The sequence below is a fragment of the Palaemon carinicauda genome, chromosome 3, assembly GCF_036898095.1.
Source record: "Palaemon carinicauda isolate YSFRI2023 chromosome 3, ASM3689809v2, whole genome shotgun sequence".
NCBI lineage: Eukaryota > Metazoa > Arthropoda > Malacostraca > Decapoda > Palaemonidae > Palaemon > Palaemon carinicauda.
The window spans coordinates 94,418,678-94,433,677 of NC_090727.1; positions in this window are offsets into that span (position 1 = coordinate 94,418,678).

Consider the following 15,000-nt stretch of genomic DNA (forward strand, 5'->3'; position numbering starts at 1 on the left):
AAATCTCTCTCTCTCTCTCTCTCTCTCGTAGGAATCTTCAAAGTGTTTCCGGAGGAAAATAGGAGAAATTTTACGCTGAAGACGATTTTGTTTTTTTTTTCCGAGGATTTCATTCCTTAATTCTTCGTTCATTTTCACTCCAATTATGGAAAACTCTATCATATTCTAATGGACGGTGTAATAGAGAGAGAGAGAGAGAGAGAGAGAGAGAGAGAGAGAGAGAGAGAGAGAGAGAGAGAGAGAGAGAGAGAGAGAGAGAGAGCGCATTCTTTTCATATTTCATATCCGTTTATTCACAGGAGAGAGAGATAGAGAGCATTCTTTTCATATTTCATATCCGTTTATTCACAGGAGAGAGAGAGAGAGAGAGAGAGAGAGAGAGAGAGAGAGAGAGAGAGAGAGAGAGAGAGAGAGAGAGAGAGAGAGAGAGCATTCTTTTCATATTTCATTTCCCTTTATTCACAGACAGTAACGTTCATTCATCTCCTCTGTGATTAAACGGAAATGAAATATGAAAAGAATGCTCTCTCTCTCTCTCTCTCTCTCTCTCTCTCTCTCTCTCTCTCTCTCTCTCTCTCTCTCTCTCTCTCTATATATATATATATATATATATATATATATATATAAGCCAATATTAGTCCACTGCAGAACAAAGGCCTCGGACTTTTTTATCAATTTGTGTCTTTTTATGGTCTTTCTATGTCAATTTATACCCACAAATTTTCTTAGTTCGTCAATCCATCGTTTTCTCTTCCTTTCCCTGCTGGTTTTGCGATAACTAGGGACCCATTCGGTTATTCTTTGTATATCTATTATATTTTCTTATAAGATATTTGGTGCTATTATAGTATGCTATCTACCGCCGATTTTGCTATCTACCACCCCTTTCTGACTTTAGTATGATGCCTACCATCAGTCCCTAAGGATACGGTCTATTTGCTAGTCCGCCTCTAATAAGGAGGATCACTACCGACTTTTTACCATAGCTAATCCGTCTCTTTTACAATCCCATTTAGATCATTACTGTTGGAAAGTTCTGAGAAAAGGCGACGATGTATTTCCTGCTTTCTTGAATGATGTAAGATATGTTTACAAGCAGTAGTAGAATACATTTTTTATTGAATTTTTTTCATAGAATATTTTCTTTCAGTTTTGTAATATTTGATTTTTTATTTGAATAACTTGTAACATTGTTGTATGAAGAGCCTTGAATAATTTGTGATAAAAGTTTCCCTACAAATTGCTTATAATTATGCACCCATGTTGTCTTGCCAATAAATATTATTAAACTATCATTAAAGTCCAATGAGGATAACATACTGGTGGTAAGTAATCTGTTTGATAATCCTCATCAAACAGGAGGATTAACATTGACGGCAGATTACATACTTTGTGGTAGATACCATACTATAGTAGAAATTCGACGGTAGATAGCATACTATAATAGAAATTCGACGGTAGATAGCATACTATAATAGCACCAGATATTTTCTTACAAGTTACAGTGATAGTATCACCTTTCCAACTCTGGCTAAGGACCTGATTTAAGTCGTTTATCGTTATTTTAAGATTCATTGACGTCAGAAATTTATATATAGAAGAAACAAAACCAAATAATTTTCTCCATTAGTCATTTTGAAAATATGAAAAAAGAGATAGAAAAATAATTGGTGCAAAAGTGCTAAACATAAAAATCGGTCTCAAACCGTATTTATCACAGCTGGAATTTCCTTAACTGTAAAGTCCTTTGTAGCAATTTGTACGTCTCGGTAATATTATTGAGGAAAGTTAAGGAGACGGAATACTCATTTCTGGCAGATAAATGAGAGAATTTCGAGTTAGGTGAGCACTTTGGTTCTTGTCATTAACTGTAAATTACATATGAGGACAATTTTATGTTGTTTCCACCCAAAGGTAATTCGTGATTTAGTTTGATGATAAGTTTTTCCTTTTTTTAATTTATTTTAAATTGGAAAAATACTAAACAGACCAAAGAATCGTATCCTGCAGCTAGGTTAAATAAATCATATTTGTCTTGGTAATTTTGGAGATATATTTTTCCATGTTTTTTTCTTATGGAACGTGAAATAATGTTAACGATAATTATCTTATTGTATATTTGCTTCTGCTTTCAAATGATTACATTCTTCAAGCATGGAACCCTTCTGTTATATCACCTATATAATAAAGAGAAAGTGTATATATATATATATATATATATATATATATATATATATATATATATATATATATATATATATATATATAGATAGATAGATAGATAGATAGATATAAATATGTATATATATGTTTATATATAAATCTATATATATATATATATATATATATATAAATCTATATATATATATATATATATATATATATATATATATATATATATATATATATATCTTTCCCTTCAAGCCACGGGGAAGGGGGTAGTCAATCTCCCTGGTGAGATGCGGTTACCCCGAGAGTTACACTCTGAAACCAAAATCTCCCTCAAATGGCAGAACCAGCGTGTTGAAGTTAGGAAATAGGGGGTTGGGTGGGTTGAATACGTGAGTGTGCTTGTTTATCTGAACTTTTTGACGGCTCAGATATACTAGTTGGAGACTAATGTCAATAACGGCTCCATTATCTTTCATTGAAGTTATTAGATGGTTAAGTGGACAGAAAACGGATCCGTTTTTGTGTCCATCGTAATATGTATAGTATATATGCATAAATTAATGTGTACAATGTAAATGGATAATTATTATGATCTAGGAACAAGAAGAAACAAAAAAATTCCCCGTTGACTTTACAGAAATGGTGTGAGTTGAATAATGTATGGTTGTGGTAGCCTATTGGAAACATCCCTGTCTGGCGATCTGCCAGTCCGGGGTTTGAGCCCCCTTCAAGCTCGATAGTTTCTCGTAGTGTCTGTAACCTCAGCATCCATTTAAGCTAAGGAGGGGGGGGGGGAGCCTGTAGGTTTAACTGCAGAGTCATCAGCGTCCATTGCTTGGCACTCCCTGGTCCTATCTTTGGTAGAGAAGGGAACTTGTTGCTAGTCATATGAATATATGTCCAGTCTCTGGGGCATTGTCCTGCTAGGGTTCTGTCAGTTTCCCTTGCCTCTGCCATTCATGAGTAACCTTTAAACCTTTAAATGGATGCTCATTAGACGACATGCTTAGAGGGAAGGCTTTTTCGAAAGACAAGAAATTCCTTAAATGTAATTCTACTTTTTCCAGTATTACGTTGATCTGACTTTTATATACAAAGTGTATGTCAGGAAATTCTTTCATTGGAATTGCAGATTTATTAGCATAACAGTTGGATATTTGCTATTACTTTTCAAAGGGACTAAATGATAGAATTGTATTAGTAACTAGATTTTGGTTTATTTTAGGTAGTTTAGCAAGTAGTTTGAAGCTTTTAATAATTATATATTTTTCAAATGATTTAAAATTAATTTACTTTTAAGTAATATGAATTTTTACAGATTTGGTAATTTAATTTAATTTGTGTATTGGTTGATATTTGTTCTTGGGGCGTATCAATTTATCAAAACTTTCAAACGAAGTTCATTCAGCTTTTGCAAAATCTCTTCTGCCTTGTGTTACATACGAATGCAAAACAGAATTAATGTACACCACAACATAAAAGAGATTTTCGGTTTTGCCTTTTGAAAACTAAGAGTTATTCTAAGACGAGAGAAACCACATATTCATCTTTAATTCATCCGTAATTATCGAGTCACTTACGTCAAAGACAGTTCCTATGAAATATATATATATATATATATATATATATATATATATATATATATATATATATATATATATATATAATGTATATATGTTATACAAAAATATTTGTGTATATTAGTGTTTATATATACACAGAAACAAATGGAGCCATTTGTAGTCCAATGCAGGACAAAGGCCTCAGACATGTCATTATTCATGTCTGGGGTTTGGTGATTTTCAACACCAATGCAAATCGTTGATGGTAGGAAATTTTAGTGTGACCTCTCACAGGAATCCACCTGGTATGCGTGCCCCTGACTAGCACAGCTTTGCTGATCCTGACAATACGCAAACTCTTTCACCACGTTGAAGTATCCCCACCCAGAAAGGTGTGTGTGTATCTCTCTCTCTCTCTCTCTCTCTCTCTCTCTCTCTCTCTCTATATATATATATATATATATATATATATATATATATATATATATAATGTATAATATGAAGGTAAACCATGTTACTTCGATAGCACTGATCAAAGCTACTCTTTTGATACAACAACTCAATGTTAGACCTTTACTTTCTGACATAGTAGATTGGTTATTATTATTCAACCTAATCATTCGCTCGACTTTGTTATATACTTTACCTGATCGATCATCCATTTTCCAAACTGAAATTGCCGTATAAATTGTAGCTTTCGTTAGTACGATTTTTAATCAGCATAGATAAATATTAAATATACCAATATTTCAATAAAATTAACGCGATCTCACTCATATAAATTCTAGTATAAAATAATGTCGTTTGATGTGAGGACGTAACATTAACTGTTTGTACTTATCTTTTATAATTATAAAATTCATATTCATTACATTATATTTAGAAAAAAAGACATTGGTCGGTCAGGGAAAAACTTTATCCCCTAACGTAAAAATATTTTCTTTTCATCCACAACTCGTTCAGCTTATATGAATTGAATCAATTGAATGTATTTATGTAGCAGATATGATTGTTATGTGATAGGAATGAAAGAAAGAGCCAGTGAAAATATGAAAGTTATTCAGCATTTGGGAGAAAGTTTTGTGCTTTCTTCTTCTTTCCCTTCTTCTCTTTGAAGACAATTATGGGCTTCGTTCGTAGAAATTATTGCATTTCTTGTATTACATCGCTTATAGGATATTGTTATATGAATTAATAAGACATCGATCTTAACGAAGATTGTTTTAAATAGTTATGAAGAAAAACATTCGCAATTCTCTCTCTCTCTCTCTCTCTCTCTCTCTCTCTCTCTCTCTCTCTCTCTCTCTCTCTCTCTCTCTCTCTCATCATCATCGTCAACGAATTTATTTTTTCTTTACTTTTCATGTGTCCATCTGATGAACATAATACTAATATTTAGTTTTTGGATAGAGTCAGTGTTAGCAAGAACAATAATTTATTAAAAGGAATGGCATACGAGGCACTTGATAATAAAATGGTTTGTGATTGTCAGTATTATCACTTAAGAGTATGGTTTTTCATGAAATTTTGTTTTCATTTTTAAGATACTTGCATTGTACAGTTGGTTCATTAATTCCGGTACACTTCGCGGGAAGCTAAGAAGACGTCTGACAGCTGTAAATTGTATCAGGTAACGCTGTGTTCAGCCGATAGGAAACAGTTGGCAAAGGCTTTGGCTATAAAGCAAAGTCGCTGAACTTATAAATCCGTGATCAAAAGCATTTTTTTTTATTATTTTACGAAGTGCTGTTAACCAAATAACAATATTTTTCTATACATCACTTTGTAAGATTGATTAAAAAGCTTTTGATTTCCTGTTTATAAGCTCAGCTACATTGTTTTACAGGCAGCGTTGCCAACAGTATCTCTTTTGTTAAACACAGCATTATCTTCTATAATGTACTGCTGTTATAAGTCTCCTAATGTCCTATGAAGTATACCGAAATTAATGAAGCCTTCTGTACCTGTGTATTACAGCAAATGTCTCTTTTAAAGATAAGATTTATTACAGCAAATGTTAATTTCAAAGATAAGTTATTAAAGCAAATGTTTCTTTTTCAGGTAAGCGTTTGTATGTACGTGTGGCATCGTCATAGACTGCATTTTGAGTCGGTAAGAGTTTAGTATTCTTTCATATATTTCACCGATTGTAATTCCATTGTAATTTGTTTTGTAATTACCCTAGTGAGAATGGGGTGCTTTAGCCGTCATTTTTGATGGGTTGAGTACACTAGTATAATATAAAAGAACAAATGTTATCCAGTTGCAACTAATTGTAACTACCGAGCAGTTTCTTAATTAGATCCAGGATTCCTTTGAGCTAACGTGTTTCTTCACAAACTTTGTTTATTGCAGCGTTTCGAAACCATCCTCGATGCCCAATTCAGGACTTCGATTTCGTGCAAAGCAGTTGAGTAATTGCTCCATTTTTAATTTTGTTTGTATTTTGAATATATAAACCAAATGTACGCTGACGTCACTAACTTCTCTTTGGTTGACTATGTAGACGATGTCGGTTCTAGGTCGCTTAGTAACCCCTCAGCCAACCCCTCCCCCTCCCCCCTCCCCCTCCCCCTCCCCCCTTGTGCAGCATTTCTTGCTATTTTCTGCTTTCCCAGCATTTAAAGAACATCCTAGTTACTGTACAAAAAGAAGAGAGCTGCAGATAAAGATGTTTTCATCCTAAGTACCATTGTGTGAACGCCTTAATGAATAATCTAGTCATCAGAGAGAGAGAGAGAGAGAGAGAGAGAGAGAGAGAGAGAGAGAGAGAGAGAGAGAGAGAGAGGTTTGACATTTTCATTCAATATGGAAATAACCCTTTTAATGAAAAATAAATATCTTAGAATTTATCTATTTTAATATTTATCACTACAATGAAATATGCAACGTCATATCTGACTAAAAAGGTGATTGTTCCAATTTTACAGTTTAAATGAGGCTTTTGTCAGTCTTTTAAATCCAAGATTATTATTAACGATAGAAGCTTTTAATAAAATTTCTATTCAGAAAGAGTTATGATATATTTTCACTAATGAGGCTGATGATGCTCTATCAAAGTGGATATATATCACCTCAATAAAGATGATATCCCGGGGTTGTGGTTGCTGGGGAAAAAACGTCAGGAATACGCGATTTTAAAGTCCGTATCTATTGCTGCGTTCACGGCTTCATAGATTCTATAGTCATCACGATCTGAACGGCCACTTGGGAATTAGTATATTGGGAGGAGAGTGACGGAAATGGAGGTACAGGGAACGAGAAGGAGAGGGAGACCAAAGCGAAGGTGGATGGAGTGTATCATGGATGACCTTCGATCAAAGGGATTAACCGGTGATGAAGTGTAGGACAGAGGTAGATGGAGAAAGCTGACCTGAAACATTGATTTCACCAATTGATTAATGCACTGCAAAGTTGTTGCAATAATTCAGTCGTCATTCAAAGTAATTGTGATTCCTTTGGTTCGTAAACGATGAAATCATTTATGTCAATCCATTAAAAGCTTCATCATGTATTCATGAGTTTCCGAACTTTATTAAAGCTGATGGGTTCTGTGATCGAATCTCCTTATTTTTCTATCAGCTGCTGATTATTTCTTAAGTTAATTAAGCATACCATAGGATTGACGTCAGTTAATAACTTTGTTAATTATTTTACTCTGCAATGAACACAACTTGAAGTTTTGTTATTAGATGTTTATCGAGTTGTAAATAAATGTTATGGTAATGGTGTACGAAACCCATCAAACATGACGACTAAATACTTAGATGGTTATGCACACTCTTTCACACTCACCCCGCTCTCACCAGGATATGACTACTTCACCCCCCCCCCCCCTGCGAGGGATGAGGAGAATTGAGTGACCGAATAAAAAAAAAAATATATATATATATATATATATATATATATATATATATATATATATATATATATATATATATATATATATATCCAGACACTTGCTCTTTATTGCATAGGGCAGATTTTACAGAAATCGGTTTTGTATATAATAGTGTGCCCGAGTGTACCCTCACGCAAGAGAACTCTACACCAAGATAGTGAAAGACCATGGTACAGATACTATGGCACTACCCAAGACTAGAGAACAATGGTTTGATTTTGGAGTGTCCTTCTTCCAGAAGAACTGCTTACCATTGGTAAAGCGTCTCTTCTACCCTTACCAAGAGGAAAGTAGCCACTGAACAATTTACATTGCATTAGTTAAATTATTTGGATGAGGGTTTAGATTTCATACTCCGTGAAGAATATTTGTTTGTCTACTCATTCAAATGCGTTCAATTATTACATGTTTTCAAAGAATAGTCACTCTACGTATATTTTATTATTTTGCTACTATTTCTTTTACCTAAGTAATCCTTTTAGGTATAAATCATTGCTTTCTCATTAATGTTGGACGTTGAAATGGACTACATGAAAGAAATGAAGCGTATCCTTTTTCGACTAATTTCCTCGAATCTTTTGCGCATAGAGAATCTGGCAACAGAATTCTGACATCACTCAGATACCGACCACATTCTCGACGGCGTTTGTGACCTTGAGGGATAACCGGCAAGGTCGCGAATATGTCCGGCCAAGGACTCTGTTTCGGATTTTGGGTCGAAGTGTCGGGGAGCATATCTCTCTTTGGTCAGATGCTGCATAAGCAGGATTTGGATGAGATTTGTAGTAGGCTCACTTTAGTAAATATCTTTTCATAATTTGCAGCGGTTGTATTTTGAGGAGAATTTAGTTTAGGTTCCATGGTGGATAATTAAATTCTTCCTTTATCGACAACTTTTAGGTTTTTATTTAGGCAGAAAAAGAATAACTTTTAGGTTTTTATTGAGATAGGAAGAGAATAAATGTTTTATTTTTATTTTGACACAGAATTCTATTTTTTTTCTTTTCTTTACAGAAAGAGAATAATTTTGAATTTTTATTTAGAAAGAGAAAACTAAAAAAGATGTGGAAGAAAAGGAGTTATGATAAGTTTTTACGTAGAAATGGCAGGATTAGACAAAGAGGAGAACCGACTTGGCGATGTTGCTGAGGAAGAGAAGTTGGATAAAAGAAATACTGTTTTGTCTTGGAACTTCCAGAGAGAAGTAGTAAAATGGCTGAGCCTAAAGCTGCAGTTATGAAGTAGTATTTGAAGGGGGGGGGGGGGCGGTGTTACGTCCCTTCTACGGATATCGAGGTGTATTACGTCATCATGTCAACTGTTCAGATTAATACACCGTTCATTCAAAGAAACTTCTGTTTTGGTCAGTTGAGCTGATGATATTCAATCTGATTTGAAGTGGTCTTGGTGAACTTTTAATTATTATGATTTTAGGACTTTGATGTTTGAGACGTGTAGGTAAATGAGAAATGAATTTGTGCCCAAAATCATAATGCCTTAAAACGAGATGCCTAAAAGCATAAAATCAAACATTGAAGGGGAACCGGTTTTTTTCTGCATCTTGTACAGTATTGAAATCTGTAGCTCTGAAGCTCATTCAATATTAGTAGAGTATATAGGGGTATGTACTGTCAATTTGCAGGTTATTATTGAAGTATGGGGCAACTTGTTTATTATTATTATTATTATTATTATTATTATTATTATTATTATTAGCTAAGCTACAACCCTAGTAGGTAAAGGAGGATTATATATATATATATATATATATATATATATATATATATATATATATACTATATATATATATATATATACACACACACATATATATATATATATATATATATATATATATATATATATATTTATATATATTATATATATATATATATATATATATATATATATATATATATTTATATATGTGTGTATGTATATATATATATATATATATATATATATATATATATATATATATATATATTTATACACACACACACTTCGATACAATAGCCACAAATACCTTGCAATTTATCGCAATTATCTCTGTAAACGAAGAAAATTGATAATTCCTAAAACACAGTTCAACAACAACAACAAATGGAACCGTTTCTAGTATACTGCATGGCAAAGGCCTCAGACATGTCATCAATTCGTAGCCAGGGTTTGGCCAGTTTTTCATCAGTCTTCTGGCTAGTGCCGATTGCTGATGGTTTGAGATTTTAGCCTAACCACTCACAGCAAACCAACCTGTTATGAGTGTCTCTGACTAGTGCAGCTTTAGTGATCATGGTAGACATGCAAACCCTTTCACCACGCGAAGGTATCCCCACACAGAAAGTAAATTCCGATCTAGTAATTTGTATCGTAATTCAACTAATACGTTTATGCACGTGATGAACTAGACTAGTAATTGTCTGGCATATTGTAGTGTTTAGTGCATAGGCCTTTTTGCCTGTCATACGAGACTGACATCTCATTTAGAGATTCTTCCTGACACAGATAATGTTCATTGTTTGCTAAGACAGGTAATTTTGTACCTTTAATTAGGCCTCTTCCCTTTAATATCAGAGTTCCTCTGGAAGGGAGGAATGCTGCCCTTTTTTCCCTTCTCTGTGGTTGAATTATGTTGAAATATTAAGATATTTCCAGTTTCAGAGGAATCTTATCAAAAGTTTCGTAAGTAAACTACCAACATTTTAATAAACCGCTAGGAAATACAACATATCTGGAATGTGGGGAAAGTGATAACAGTATTGACTGAATAGTAAGTATTGCTATTGCCATGTACTGAGGTTATTATTACCGTTAATGTATTTAAAAATTGTTACAAAAGTAAACATGTTCTACACGAAGGATTCGCAGTTGAAGTGCCACTTCAGTTTTATAATGATTTTACTATAGTGTCTTGCCTTCTCCATCATGAGTCTCAATACTAGACAGTATTCCATAAGTTTTATTCCAGATGTAACCAAGTTGTGGAATGATCTTCCTAATCGGGTAGTTGAATCGGTGGGTGAACTTCAAAAGTTCCAGTGAATGCTTTATGTTGAATAGGCCAACATATTATGAAAGGTCTATTTTAATGTTGTTACTGTTCTTAAGATATGTTATTTTAATTGTTCATTACTTATCTTGTAGTTTATTTTCTTATTTCCTTTCCTCACAGGGCTATTTTTCCCTGTTAGAGCCCTTGGCCATAAGTATCATGCTTTTCAAACTAGGATTTTAGTTTAGCTAGTAAAAAACAGGTGTAAGTGTATGTATACGAAATACGAAACCTGTGTTTATGTGTTGAATCAACAGTGATTCTCTGCTTTTATTTCAACTTGGAAATGGTGTGCTGGTCATTATAATCTATTGGAAGGTTTTAAATGTCAGTCAGGCTGAGGATTTTTATGAAGGGTACTTAAAGAATAACCCTTGAAAAGTAAATGTCAAAATTTGAAATAAATCGGATTGAAGGCTCATGCAAATGATGTCCTTCCTGGGCGTCCTTTGAAGGAGGTTTCATTGCACTAATTTTTGCACATATCGGCATTATAGTTTTATTTGGTATATGCAATAACATGATATATATACTGTATATATATATATATATATATGTATGCATTTTTATGCTGTGTATATACATGTATATATACGTGTGTAGATGTTTTCTGTATATTTATACTCTATACACAGTATGTATGTGCGTATATATATATATATATATATATATATATATATATATATATACACATATGTATATATATATATATATATATATATATATATATATATATATATATATGTATGGTCTATTTTAGCATTTTCTCTAGCTGATTTTATTGAAATTTATAGGCTGCCGAATAAAAAAAGATAATTTTTTTATCCAAAGATGTAGAAAACCACCAAACTAAAAAGTATTATAAATTAATTAAAGCAATAGAAATTGGGTTATATTGTGTTATTAAGGTTTATGAAATTCTTGGATAGAAGCTATCGTGACCCTCTAGAAAGAAACTTTTAGGGCGATATTGCACGAACATGTTGCAAGAAGAGAGGTGGGAAGAAACCATTTATTTTGCAAAGTTTTGCATGTTTTAAATTTAGAGTGTAAGAAAGAACCAAGAAATACAATTATATAGATTATATGAATTTAAGAATTGCATTTGAACAAAGGATCTCTAACATTGGGATCCACACCACACTAGATAGGGTAATTTGTAGCTCGTGATAACAATTTAGTTGTGAACTGTGTTTGGTACGCAAACAAATTGATTACTTTTATTAGGTCAGGTTTTTTCCGCGTTTTGTTTTACCTAATGATTTTTTTCCGCGTTTGTTTTACCTAATGATTTGTAAGGATTCTGATATACAGTGAAAACAATTACAGTAACAACACTCAAAGATTAAGTTTGTATCATATATTCACCAATATCGATTATTAGTGGTTTTCTTTTATGCTCTCCCAGTTGTATTAGCCTCCATCATGTACAGTTGGATACAAGAGTTCCTTGCACACCTATCTCCAAAGAAAGGGCGCCCTATCACACCCTTACTTCGCGGCGAGTAACCAAACAGATACTGCAGAGGTGGTGGGTGGGGCTACACACAGGAACTCGCCGAGCAGTTAGTGTGATAGGGTGCACTTCCTCATAACGAGGTTTACCAGGAATTCCTATGGCCAACTTTACATTGCATTGGTGATGTGTTTATATATATATATATATATATATATATATATATATATATATATATATATATATATATATATATATATATATATATACAAATAAGCCACATATTTTTTATGCATTAATGTCTGGAATCTCTTAACGACCTCGGGATCAGAGCCCCAGGCGAAATCACACAAATATGAAAACTTGTGACCGGCCTGGTCCGGCAAACTTGTATAGAGAGTGACTAACGCTTGGCAGAGAGAGAGAGAGAGAGAGAGAGAGAGAGAGAGAGAGAGAGAGAGAGAGAGAGCAGTAATCCTAATTCTAATATGCCTATAGGCTTTATTTTTTATACCAATCCTTGAAAATTTTAAGAATTGATGCTGAAATAGACTAATTCATTTCTTATAGTACAGGGGCTGATGAATTAGTTTTACATATGAAATATTATAGAGTGTAATATAAGTGATGGAATCTTCAAACGATGCAAGTTGCAAGTTATTACTGAAAGATCTTATTTACGGTTGTATTATTCAATAAGGATTTCGCCTTTGATATTCGTTATCTCTTATTAGCTTCTTTTTCTGTGCGTTGTTCATCGGTTATGGAATAGATATCGATTCACTTTTGGAAGACGGATTGCTGTAAAAATTTTCATCACCACGCTGGCCAATGTTTATGGCATCTAAAAGAACAACCAGTGTATGGTTATTTTCATACGTGTGCGCGCAACTCGCCAAAAATAGCATAGATATGTACACACACGCACACAGATTCAAGCTTCCCCCTCCCCCTTTGAGAGAGAGAGAGAGAGAGAGAGAGAGAGAGAGAGAGAGAGAGATTACATTTAATGTATTTGTGCAAGAGAATCCCTTTACATTTTTTTTTTTTATAATTTACATGAAACGTTTATTAGTTATTTTATTCCGGAATGGAGGTAATAAAATCCAGTCAGTTTTTGACGAATTTTTCACCATAAGTAGTTATTAGGTCATAGACAACCTCATTGAATTTTGCAGATGATCCGGATTTGGGTTTTTTTTTTTTTTGCCATTTTAAAGATAGCGTCAAAACAAATTGACGGATTTGACGAAATTTCCACCACCGATAGACTTGGGCCATGAGCGACTCCATTAACCTTTGGCAGAGGTCAGAAGTCTCTGATTGCTCGTTTTAGATGTCTTTACATGGAGTCCATTGCCTTGGAAAGATAACATGAACCTATTAAATGTCCCGAGTCGTTTATTAGCACCTTTAAGCTATGAAGGTAGTAGGTTGGCCAGGGCACCAGCCACATGTTAAGATACTACAACAGAGTTATTGGGTCCTTTGACTGGTCAGACAGTATTACAATGGATTCTTCTCTCTGGTTACGGCTCTATTTCCTTTTGCTTACACTTACATCGAATAGTCGGGCCTATTCTTTACATATTCTCCTGTCCCCATACCCCTGACAACATTGAGATTTTATTATAGCGTCCATGAACGAAATTATTTCCCAATCTTTCAAGCAGTGACATTCTCATAATTCACTTCAATATTCTTATCTCTGTTCTTTGAAGTTTTCCTTTCTCTTTATATATTGGGCAAATGGGATAACTTTCTCTCTCTCTCTCTCTCTCTCTCTCTCTCTCTCTCTCTCTCTCTCTCTCTCTCTCTCTCTCTCTCAGTATCCGGCGAAGTGCTTATGATCATTAATATTATGGGGGATATATTTTTTTCAGATTTATTTTGCATTCATTCGGAAGATTTGACTTATTCAGCAAAATGCATTTATGTATTAACTAATCAATCCTCTCTTTTATTGCAGGTAAGGTGTCTGGTGTCCCTTGTCATCCGGCGATATTGCTCCTTACGCTGTGGTAAGATTTTCAAGAACAATTCTTCTATGAGTTTCCTTTCAATATATATATATATATATATATATATATATATATATATATATATATATAATATATATATATATGTATATATATTTATAATATATATATAATATATATATAAATATATATATATATATATATATATATATATATATATATATAAATATATATATGTATATATATATATATATATATATATATATATATGTATATATATATATATATATATATATGTATATATATATATATATATATATATATATATATATATATATACATACACTCACATATATATGAATAAAGCAGGCATTTAATTCTTATAGACTTGAGTCCAGCAGGTATAGAAAGGGTAAGGTTAGTGCTGAAATCCCATATTCGAGTAGATAGAACAAGAGGCCTTTGACCCAGGGTCTTTCCTTATAAGTGCAGAAGGTCTATGCTTCCCTTTGAAGGTAATTACTTTTGGGGAAATAAATGTTTTTGTCGTGAAACAGATTTTATGATTTCTGCTTGAGGGATAATTTCCCAAGTTCTCTTAATTGAGTATATTCGCCCAATTAGAACAGCTAATGGGAGAAGGGAAGTTTTTGTTAGATGAAAAAGGAAGAAAATAATTAAACCTAACCATTGTCTGATTAGCTTTTTTTTTTCAATCTCTCACTAAACTTTAATTCTAAAGACCCTCTATTGAAGATCATAGTTCCTAAATACCTAAATGATTCTACCAATCGTTTTTCCTTCAAATGATATATATATATATATATATATATATATATATATATATATATATATATATATATATATACATATATATA